An 11928-nucleotide genomic window follows, 5' to 3' on the forward strand; every position below is an offset into this window, starting at 1 on the left:
ATCAGATGAATGTATTATTTCCTTCACCCGGCGCACCCCAATGGGTCGTGGACTCACCTTGTTCTTGCTTGCAATTAGTCAAGTCCACAATCGACATGGGATGCTTGCATGTATCTTTGAAGTTCTGAATAAACCGGGCCTTTAACTCGGCCCAGGAACCAATGGAATTAGGGGGCAGTCCCTTTAACCAAGTGCGGGTCGTTCCATCCAGCATCATAGTGAAGTACCTAGCCATTGCTGCGTCACTGACCTCCAGCAATTCCATGGCCATCTCATAACTTTCAATCCATGCCCCGGGCTGTAAGTCGGCTGTGTAATTCGACACCTTCCGAGGCCCCTTGAAATCCTTTGGCAAGCGCTCATTACCCAGAGCCGACACCAAGCAAGGGACACCTCCTGCCCTTGTGGCCACACCTGCTTCAACAGAGGTCATCGGGTAAACCGGAAAAGCTTGGTGAGCCGCCTGCTCAGCTGCTTGTTGAACTGCCCGCTCAGCCTCTTGGCGGATCCTATCCTGGTCAACCAAGTTAAGAGCTCCATCATGTGCCGGGTCATGCCTGTGCGGCTGGTTACGGCACTGGGCGTTGCTTGACACGGCTGCTGAATCCATATGCCTGCTATAGCTCGGGCTCCGGCTTGGGCGAGGGGTCGAATGAATCCTGTCTCGACTATAAGAGTATGCCTCCTGCTGTGCTAGAGCCGTCTGAAGAAGATCTCTGACCCTTCGCGTCTCGATTGCCGTCGGAGAGTCGCCTTCCATCGAGAGAGCCGCCAAACGTGTCGATGCAGTGATCAGATTCTCCAAAGGGTTAGAAAAATGACCCGGTGGTGTTGGTGTATAATGAGGTGGAGCAGTATTCACACGAGGGGGTTCCATAGCCCATGGCTGAACCGGCGCCCCAGCCCCGGGTGTTGCAATCTGGTTCGCCTCTGGCGGGTTACTGGGACCGGCACCGGGTGTGTGGAAGAGGTTCCTAGGATCATAAGTCAGAAGTAGACGTGATTGAGTCTTTTGGTGCCTTCTCCTCATGACCTCGTTTGATGCATTCAGATTCATCGTGAGCCAAAAAGCCTCTGATTGAAGCTGCTGAGCCCGAGCATCCAAAGCCGCCCGCTCTGCAGCCATCCTGACGTCCTGCGCCGCCAAGTTTTCCTTGCCTTGTGCTACCTCCTCACGTAACCGTACCACCTCTGCATCATGTTGAGCCTAATCTGCCGGTTCAACTATGGCAGTCAACAGGGCCGTCATCCTATCCATGAGCTCCATTAGCACCTGAGTCGGTGGGCGCGCGGGGCCTCCTGACCCGGCCACTGCTAACCCGGTGGTTATTGCTGCCGCAGCCGTAGAGTTTTGAGCGGGCTGCGTGCCGGTCATGAAGACCCCCGCTCTGCTAGGTGGCTCGAAGGGGTCCGGAATACTGCTGCCATTGGAACAACCCCCAAGCCCACCATCTTGTAGTTGATATAACGAATTTGTCTCACCCGTGGATGACTCACCATCAGACTGGATGACCGTCTCACCACCAAACATAGATCCTTCAGAAAATTCCCCTCCATGGATGCATCCCATGAAGGCACGCTTCATAGCGGGTTGAGCCCGGGCGGGTCTTGCGCGTTGAGCCGTCTCGATGATGTCGGTGCAGATGTCCAGCTCAGGACCTGGCTCACCAATCCGGCCGATGAAGACATGGATCCCGCCGAAGGGGACCCGGTACCCGTACTCAATTGAGCCGGCGTCGGGGCCCCAGCCCGCGTCGTCGATGTAGAGCTTGCCGCGACGACTCTTGGTCATCCGGCCCACAGCGTATCCCTTGAGCCCTTCGAAGCTGCTCTTCAAGAACTTGAATCTTTGGTTTAGTTAGGCCAACTAGATCGATTTTTCTTGCCATGGGAAGATGTGCTTTATGATGGGTTCAATCTTACTATGCTTGATCCCAGTGACAGAAAGGGGAACCGACATGTATGTATCGCTGCTATTAAGGATAACAAGATGGGATCTATTTCTACATAAATAGATTTTGTCTACATCATGTCATCGTTCTTATTACATTGCTCCGTTTCTCCATGAACTTAATACACTAGATGCATGCTGGATAGCGGTCGATGTGTGGAGTAATAGAAGTACATGCAGGCAGGAGTCGGTCTACTAATCTTGGACGTGATGCCTATATAATGATCATTGCCTGGATATCATCATGATTATTTGAAGTTCTATCAATTTCCCAACAGTAATTTATTTACCCACCGTATGCTATTTTTCTCGAGAGAAGCCACTACGGCCCCCGGGTCTCTTCTTTATTATATTTGCTTCCGTGATCTATTTTTATTTGCTTTTATTTTCAGATCTATTAATCCAAAAAATACAAAAATACCTTGCTGCAATTTATTGTTATATATTTTATCTCGCGTTCCCGCGACATTTATTTATCCAATCTACTACAATTTTAGCTATCCTTTTACCTGTGAGGGATTGACAACCCCTCTCCTATGTCGGGTTGCAAGTATTTGTTCTTTGTGTGCTGGAGCTGTTTACGTGGTGTTGTGTGGTTCTCCTACTGGTTCGATAACCTTGGTCTCATCACTGAGGGAAATATCTATCGTAGCTGTGCTGCATCATCCCTTCCTCTTTGGAGAAATACCGACGTAGTTCAAGCCGCATCAAAAGGAATTTCTGGTGCCGTTGCCGGGGAGACATCATCAACATCTACCACGTTCCTAATCACAAATCTCATCTTCTTGCAATTCACATTATTTACAATTTGCCTCTCGTTTTCCTCTCCCCCACTTCACAAAAATTTGTTGTTTTATTCGACCTCTTTTTCGTTCACCGTTTTCTCTTCAGATCTGTTTTTGAGTGCAATCTTGTTGCGTGGTCATGATGAATTAAGAGAACACCAAGTTGTGTGGTTTCTCCAATACCAACAACAATGATTTTATTAGCACTCCGATTGCTCCTCCCGTCACTAGTGCGTAGTCTTGTGATATTAATGCCGCTTTGTTAAATCTTGTTATGAAAGATTAATTTTTCGGTACTCCTAATGAGGATGCCGCATCCCATCTTAACACATTCGTGGAATCATGCGATATGCAAAAGAAAAAAGACGTGGACAATGATATTGTGAAGCTGAAATTATTTCCGTTTTCTTTGCGAGATCGTGCAAAAATTTGGTTTTCTTCTTTGCCTCGCAATAGTATCGATTCTTGGGATAAGTGCAAAGATGCCTTTATTACTAAGTATTTTCCGCCCGCGAAAATTATTTCCCTTAGAACACAGATCATAAATTTCAAGAAACTTGAACATGAGCATGTTGCACAATCTTGGGAAAGGATGAAATTGATGCTAAGGAATTGCCCAACTCATGGGTTAAATCTTTGGATGATCATACAAAATTTTTATGCGGGGTTGAATTTTGTTTCTCGTAATCTTTTAGATTCCGCCGCGGTTGGTACTTTTATGAAAATTACTTTGGGTGAAGCCACCAAATTGCTTGATAATATTATGGCAAATTATTCGCAATGGCATACCGAAAGATCTCCTATTAGTAAAAAAGTTAATTCAGTTGAAGAAATTTCTTCTTTGAGTGAAAAAGTTAATGCTCTTATAAAATTGGTTGCTAATAAAAATACTCTTATTAAGAACAGTAAAACTGCACCTAATCCCTGCAATCTCAGGGATTAGACGTTTTTGACCGTTAGATTTCGTTGGTTAAACATTATTGATCATCAGATCTAAAGTAAACGCGATACGCGATGTTTGCTGGGAACTGGGCCTGAAGTCGTGAGGGCAGCTATTTCCATAGCTATTTTCGAGCCCTGTGATTAATTGGGCCCGTCTTCATACTCGGCCCAAGGCAGCAAAGCCCGCTTCAATGTTGCAGAATATAAAAACCAGCGAACGAGCACTGAGACTCGTCGTTGCTCACGCCGCCCGTTCCTCTCCCCGCCGCCGCACACGACGACATCTCCTCTCCTCCCTTCCCTGCACACCGCTATCGCCGCCTATGCCTCTGCGCCCTTGTCCGTCTTGTGGCAGACCCCCACCACCGCCGACTGGATCCCCGTCGCGCCCCAATCGACGGCGCCGCGGCCGTATTCTCGACAATGAGCCTGGATCCCGCCACATCCAGGCCATCCACCGTCCCATCGTCAATGCCTTCCCTCACCAAGCGCTTCCCCATCTCTCCTCTGCATTCTTGGTGGCGAAAGCCGGCCCCTCGAACTTTGGTTCTGGCTCTCTTCGAACGGATCGGATACATGTGCGATGATTCCTGCGTGAGCGATCTTAAACTATGTTGCCTTTTTGAAATGGAATCCAGCAACTAGACGGCAGGAATCAAGCAGCAGCTCACCTCCATAGCCTACAGTGGCGGCAAGGTCCGTATGCTCATCCCAACCCCCGATGTTTTCTCTGCATTTTATTTATACATGCAGCGCCTACCATTTATGTCTGATGCTGAATTTTGGAGACTAAAATACACTAAACTCAGGACAAGTGCTACTTTCTATTCACGGATCTGCAGTGATTGATTCAATCTGTTAGAATAAATCCGAGGCATACCGTTGATCATCCGAGGACCAAGCAATCACACAAGCACGACATCGAGATTTGTTAACGAGGTTCGGCGAACTCGCCTACTCCCCGGGGCAATGACTACGGGCGCTCCTCCCCGAGATACCGCAACACCGGCCACCCGGGCGCCGGCACAAGCCGCCGGCACCCCCTTGCGAGCCTGTCGCTATCTAGTCGTCATGGGTTACAACGTGGGGTGCCTCCTCATATATAAGAGGCCAAGGGTACAACGTGTCCGACTCCGACACTACAAGTATCCTACCCACACTACAACACCAAGTCCAAGCGTAACCCAACTAGTACAAAATATTCGACACAAACACAACAAACTCCACCTTGGCGAATATTCTTCACCACCTTGAATTTGTCCATGCGTCAAACTTCCATGTACTCCGGACTTGTGTTGTCTTCTTTATAGCTTACTGAGAGCTACTCGACGAGTCTGCCCCAGACCCGCCGCCGCCGTGAGACCCCGCTGCTACTCCCGCAACTCCAGTCTCCGTGACTCCACCTGCAATAGTGCTCCCTTGCAGCTTATAAAGATGCGAAGCCGTCCTCCCTCCAATCATCACGGTCACCTCATCTTCCATGATTCTCATAGTCTTCCTATCCCGATCACAACGGAATACCATACCACCATCATGAAGAACACCAAGCGAAATTAGATTCCTCCTTAGCCCGGGCACATGCCTGACTCCCCGAAGCACCCGCTCAACTCCGTTTTTGATGTCACCTACTCCAGCAACACGATAACCTGTGTCATCGCCCACATAGGCTAAACCAAACTCACCAGACTTGTACGGAGAGAACCACTCCCTGTTGGGTGTTGCATGAAAAGAGCAAGCTGAATCCAACATCCACGCTTCACCTTTGGTTGACCGCCTGTTTGATACTATGAGAACATCACTACTGCTGTCTGAGTCATCACCATGGGTTGCCTTATTAGCACTGGCCCCACCATTGAGTTCTGGACAGTCCTTTCTCATATGTCCCCACTGCTTACACTTGTGACACTGTATATTCTTTTTCTTTTTCTTGTTCTTCCCAGCCTCATATCCCTTCCGCCACTGCTCACCCTTGACTAGCAAACCTTCACCATGAGAGACTTCCACCGCGTTCTTCTTTCTCATATCATAAGATAGCAATGCCGCAGTAATATCCTCATTCTTGACGGTCTCCTTGCCGTGCGTCAAAGTAGTGATCAAATGGTCATAGGATGATGGCAATGAACAAAGAAGCACAATTGCCCTATCCTCGTCGTCAACCGTCGCACCCAAGCGTGCTAGATCCGTCACGACTTGATTAAAGGCATTCATATACTCCACAAGATCAGACCCCTCCTGCATCCTCATCCCATACAACTTTTGCTTCAGATACACCTTGGTCGTCGCAGTCTTGGACATAAACTGACTTTCCAGCTTCTCCCAGATCTTCTTTGGCGAATTCTCATCCATCACATGATAAATAACCTGGTCCGACAGACACAACCGTATAGTTCCGGCTGCTTTCAACTGTAACTCCTCCCAGTCATCCGCCTCCATCTTAGCTGGCTTGGCTTCCTGCAACAACGCCTTCAAGCATCCCTGTTGTGCCAACAAATCTTTCACCCTTGTCTGCCATAACCCAAAGCTTCCAGTTCCGTTGAACTTCTCCACCTCAAACCTGGTACCCGTTGGTGCCATGATTCTTTATACGGCTGACCCTGTGAAAAATTATCCGAGCTTTGCACGCGATGCCCCAAGTACACGAACAGAACCTCCGGTCTTCCACGTACTACTAGCAATTCCAACCAAAAAATCCTTCTGGTCCTCACGTGTAGCAGCTCCTGTCTTGACTCAACTTCCTGATGCTAGCGCATGCTTTGCCTTGCCCTTGCTAATTCTGATGGATGTCACAACCAGCGATGGCCTTTTTCTTCTGCCGATTGGATCTGATCTGTTGCCTCGCCGTTGTCCCGTCTGGTTACCCGGTCCGTGCGACTAATTATACTAGCGCACCTGCAGGTTTCCATATCCAACATGACGCGAGGTCTTCCAGGACTCGGTCCCGTTTTTGTTTCCAAAACAGATCTCATATAACTTGGCCTGCATGCAACGCGCTGGACCGTGTCGTCACGCCTTGCTCCAGCCGCACGCCTTTGGAGTCCCTGGGCCGCACGCCCGCGCCCGACTTGGTCGGCAAGGCTAGCCCAGCTGGCCCTCACGTGCGCGTCCACGCCTTGGACTTCCATCGCTGCACGGCTCCACGCGCTTCCGATCCAAGCCGCTTCTGCTGCCACCGTTTGATGCTTTCCGATCTCGTCGAGTTCCCGTCGAATAAGTCGACCGCGGTACACAACTCCGCAACGAGCTCAACGATAATCTGCCTCGTCGATCAACGCACAACAACCTCTTCGTAACCTTGCTCATGATACCACTTGTTAGAATAAATCCGAGGCATACCGTTGATCATCCGAGGACCAAGCAATCACACGAGCACGACATCGAGATTTGTTAACGAGGTTCGGCGAACTCGCCTACTCCCCGGGGCAATGACTACGGGCGCTCCTCCCCGAGATACCGCAACACCGGCCACCCGGGCGCCGGCACAAGCCGCCGGCACCCCCTTGCGAGCCTGTCGCTATCTAGTCGTCATGGGTTACAACGTGGGGTGCCTCCTCATATATAAGAGGCCAAGGGTACAACGTGTCCGACTCCGACACTACAAGTATCCTACCCACACTACAACACCAAGTCCAAGCGTAACCCAACTAGTACAAAATATTCGACACAAACACAACACAATCCTCCTGGATGTGCTTTGGCAAAGAGTTTTGAGATAAAAGATTAATACTCACATATGATCAATTAGTGGATGTGCCTTGACGGTTGCATTGGATACAGGTTTGTTGATCCACTAATAGACGGTCAATACGCACAGATAATGCAAGACCTTGTGAAAGAGAGGTTGCCCAGGTTCACTCCTGATCAAGCTAAAGTGGTCAAGGGCTCACCAGACTATACCGGAGTCAATCAATATAGAACTAACTTCACAAAGGAGCCGAAATTGATGCAGCAGGCGCTGACTAGCTACTCAGTCGATTTGCGGGTTATGTGAGTTTCCTGTCTTAAGCTGCAGGTTTTACATCTATATATATAGCCAAAACTTTGCAGTTGAGCGAAATGGCAGACCGATTGGACCAAGGGTATGAAGCTCTTAGCTGAAACCTTTCTCAACTTTACTTTCTCCGAGCATAAGTTCAAAATTAACATGAAAACGGTACTGGAGCTCCATATCTCTTTGTTCTGTCTCATGCCTCTAAATCATCTTGTCATGCGTATATACTAATGTCGTTGTCATGTTGCCAGGAATGGAACAACCAGGGAACCACAACTCAATAGAGGAGGTGAGGCGATTGGCATGACATGCGACCAGATGGCCCTGCAACTTGGCCAAGCTGATCTAGTGGCAGTTTACTGGGCCTCGGAGGGAAGCTGTCGGAGGCCGCCACTCCTCGTTGCTGAAGTCAAACACCATTATGTCGCGTGCGTACACCTCCTTGAACTTGGCACTGGCATAAAGGGCCAGAAAGTTGGCGACCCCATTGATTACAGCGACGCCGTCGCTGTTGGGCACCACCTTTAAAGAAGCGCTCCCCGTATCCCTCCAGCCACTGTCACTGAGGCCAAGGGTGAGGATCTTGCAGATCTCTGGCTCGTGGTACCTACCCGAAGTGTTCTGGCAGAGTCTGACAAAGCGCTCCCCGTATCTGTATGTTCTGGCTAATCTCGATTTAATCTAGGTCATCTATGGAATGGAACTGAAAATCCGGAGTCATTTGAAATAACAGTTGAGGAACAAAAGAAGATACTACTTGACAGGTCAGTCAGGCTCAACTGCGTGGAGTTCCCTTTTTCCTGTTGTTAAAACTGATGTTGACTATTTTATGGTTTTTTCTTGGTCAGTTTTGTATTTGTTCAGTAAAGGATGGGTCACATATCTAGAGATAATGTTGTGGAGCAACTTCTACTTTGCCGAGCATGTTACAGAAACATTTTTCTTAGTTGAATTTAAAATCATTTTTTTAATTTCCATTTGAATTAGTTGTACAACTGAGTTTCCAACTTGACTTTGCTTATCTGAAGCCCTGCTATGCACTCCATAATTAATGGGTGTATTATCTAGAGGGCCAATGGTCCTTTTTTTGCAAATGGCACTTCTTCTGAAGTTTCCTCCAATCATCACACATGTTCTGGTTGATGCGCACATATATTTGCACAAATTTGAACATGTATACATCTATTTCATTTTTAAGTGAACCATATTTCTTTCCATTTGCATCAAGTGTTAGTGCCAGGCCGCATGACCTCAATTTGAGAAAGAGGTAATGGCAACAGTTACACCATCTATGCAGCATTGCATTGTCGTAACCTCTTTCTACTGAGTGTACTATGAATCTGTGATGGATACGCAAAGAAGATAATGGCCTACCCTTTATAAAGAGAGGATAATTATTGCCATGAAGTATACCTAAGGAATAGGAATGATTCCATAATAATGATGTGTTTCACCAACAGTTTTACTACCCATTCAGTGCTGGCATTTATGCACCTAAAAACCAACGTTCCTCTCCTCTCCCCAACTCTCCATCTTACAATGTAATTTTGTATATAAAAAAATCTCAAACAAAATTTGGTCCAACAGAAACATCGCCCCGAATGCCAACGGAGCAACTTACACTTGATTACGGTAACTTTTAAACAAACAAAGCACACGGACAATAGACAATATGCAAAAAAAAAAATACAATCAGTTAATTATCTTCTTCCAAAAGATTGCAGAATTCAAGGGAGAAAATTTATAGCAAATTTAAAATATATAATCGTACCTATGACCGAGATCACTTAATACAAGAAGTTTCAACGGAGAATGTAACCACTGACGACAACAAGCAAGAAAGACCAAAGGATATTATAGATAGAGAGGAAGTAAGGTACTAACGTACCTCTACTTAATTCCACTATTTAGAAACAGAAGGGTCGATGAATTTATAACTAAGTCCAAAAAACCTACAGCTGTTCCTATCGTACTTAAAGCTTAAGGCTTGAAGATGCCTTCCTGAAAAGCCTTTTTAAATCCAAATCCAACTTTAAAAAGGTTTTAATCACCAAGCTAACACAAAAAAAATCAGAATTAAGACGACAAGGGGCTAACAATGGGCCTCAAATAAGGAAATTCTATTATGTGGCCCATACCAGCACAATAATTATTTAAAAATAAAAGAAACTACATGTTTTTACAAAAATATTGCAAACCTATTTCATACCAAATTCCTAATACATGGGCGCGGCAACGCGCACCATTCATGATATAGTAGATTTTAATGACGTGCCTTTGTCTACTTTGATTGAGCAAAATAGTGATGTCATAGATGTGAATTTTATCTGGCGAAACAATTTCAATAACAATGCTTATAGAGATAATTTTAATCCTAGGCCTTTTCCTAGTAATTCCTCTAATAATTGTGGTAATACCTATGGCAATCCTTCTTATAATAATAATAGAAGAATAATATTAAAGAATTTATCAATACTCAAAAAGCTTTCAATCCTACAATAGAAGAAAAACCGAATAAGATTGATGATATGTCTAGAAGTATTGATAGAATTTCTCATGATGTAGAAAATCTCAAGATGAAATTTTTTGTACCTAAGGTTGAGGAATCAATTAAGGCTCTTTATGTTTCTATGGATGAAAGTAAGAGAAGAACCGCTATGCTTAGAGGTAGAAGAATTTTTTTAGAAAAAGCGTTTTCTAGTGATTGCTTTCATAAAAGTGATGAAGTTCTTAAAATGATCGGTGTTCCTTCTATTGATTCTTTGTTTAGTAAAATTAAGATTGATAATAAAGGGACTGAAGAAGAGTCAACTTTAGCTAGAAGGCGTCCTGATAATTCGGAGGGTGAAAATCTTGTTAAGAAAATTGATAAAAGTGGGTTTGAAGAGGTCAAAACTTTAATTAGTGATGTGCCCACTCTTTTGGATTACGAAGACTTTAATCATGATAGTTGCTCTTTGATTGATTGTATTTATTTGTTGCAATTCATGATAAATTCACCCCATGCTTATGAACAAAATAAAGCTTTTACTAAACATATTGTTGATGCTATGATGAAAGCTTTAGAAGAAAAGTTGGAATTAGAGATTTCAATTCCTAGAAAATTGCATGGTGAACGGAAACCTACTATCAAATTCAAGATTAAAAATTATGAGTGTTTTGCTTTATGTGATTTGGGCGCTAGTGTTTCTACAATTCCGAAATCTTTATGTGATGTGCTTGGTCTTACCGATATTGAAGAGTGTTCTCTAAATTTGCACTTGGCGGATTCCACTATTAAAAAGCCTATGGAAAGAATTAATGATGTTCTTATTCTTGCAAATAGGAATTGTGTGCCCATAGATTTTATTGTTCTTGATATTGATTGCAATCCGTCTTGTCCAATTATTCTTAGTAGACCGTTTTTACGTACTACTGGTGCCGTGATTGATATGAAAGAAGGCAATATTAAATTTAAATTTTCACTAAGGAATGGTATGGAACACTTCCCTAGAACTAGAATTAAGCCACCATATGAATCAATTACGAGGGCATCATATGGATCTAGAAACAAAGATGACAATACTTAGATCCTTCGCATTATGCCTAGCTAGGGGCGTAAAACTATAGCGCTTGTTGGGAGGCTACCCAATGAATAAAATTTATTTTCGTATTTTTCTTTCTATTCTTGAGTGTTTGCACTATTATGCTACTGTTATGATTGTGTTTTTTGTGTTTTAGTTAGTGTTTGTGCCAAGTAAAGCCTTTAGGATCATGTTGGGTAATAGTTGATTTGATCCTGCTGAAAAATAGAAACTTTTGCGCTCATGAAAATAATTTTCATTTTTAACCGAAGCGTGATAAAATACTGCTTGTTTGGAAGAAGATTAATATACAAATTTCTCACGTTGTCCTAATTTTTCAGAATTTTTGTAGTAAGAGAAGTATTCGAGATATCCAAATTCCTACAGACTGTTCTGTTTTTGACAAATCCTGTTTTCTTTGCGTTGTGTGCTTGTTTTGATGATTCTATGGTTTCCTTTGAAGAGTTTTTTTCCATAGAACAGTTGGAATTCATTAGATATAATGCAAAAATAAAATATAAATGGGTTTGTAGCAGTACTTATAGTAGTGATTTGCTTTCTTATACTAATGGATCTCATGAAGGTTTTGTTGAGTTTTGTGTGATTGAAGTTTTCAAGTTTTGAATGATATTGCGATGGATGAAGGAATAAGGAGTAAGAAGAGCCTAAGCTTGGGGATGCCCATGGCATCCCAAGCTA

The 11928-nt window shown here is 44.6% G+C and overlaps 1 long non-coding RNA gene across 2 annotated transcripts; it reads left to right on the forward strand.

Moving 5' to 3' along the window:
• The first annotated feature begins 3926 nt into the window (after nucleotides 1–3926).
• Nucleotides 3927–8628, forward strand: LOC125508472. Of its 2 annotated transcripts, XR_007283519.1 has the most exons (3): nucleotides 3927–4374; nucleotides 7453–7828; nucleotides 7918–8628. It is a non-coding gene; the product is annotated as an uncharacterized LOC125508472 (long non-coding RNA). The 2 variants fall into 2 exon arrangements; XR_007283518.1 differs by having other exon boundaries at nucleotides 7453–8628.
• Nucleotides 8629–11928: the final 3300 nt, after the last annotated feature.

Source organism: Triticum urartu, chromosome 5, assembly GCF_003073215.2.
Source record: "Triticum urartu cultivar G1812 chromosome 5, Tu2.1, whole genome shotgun sequence".
In the NCBI taxonomy this organism is placed as follows: domain Eukaryota; kingdom Viridiplantae; phylum Streptophyta; class Magnoliopsida; order Poales; family Poaceae; genus Triticum; species Triticum urartu.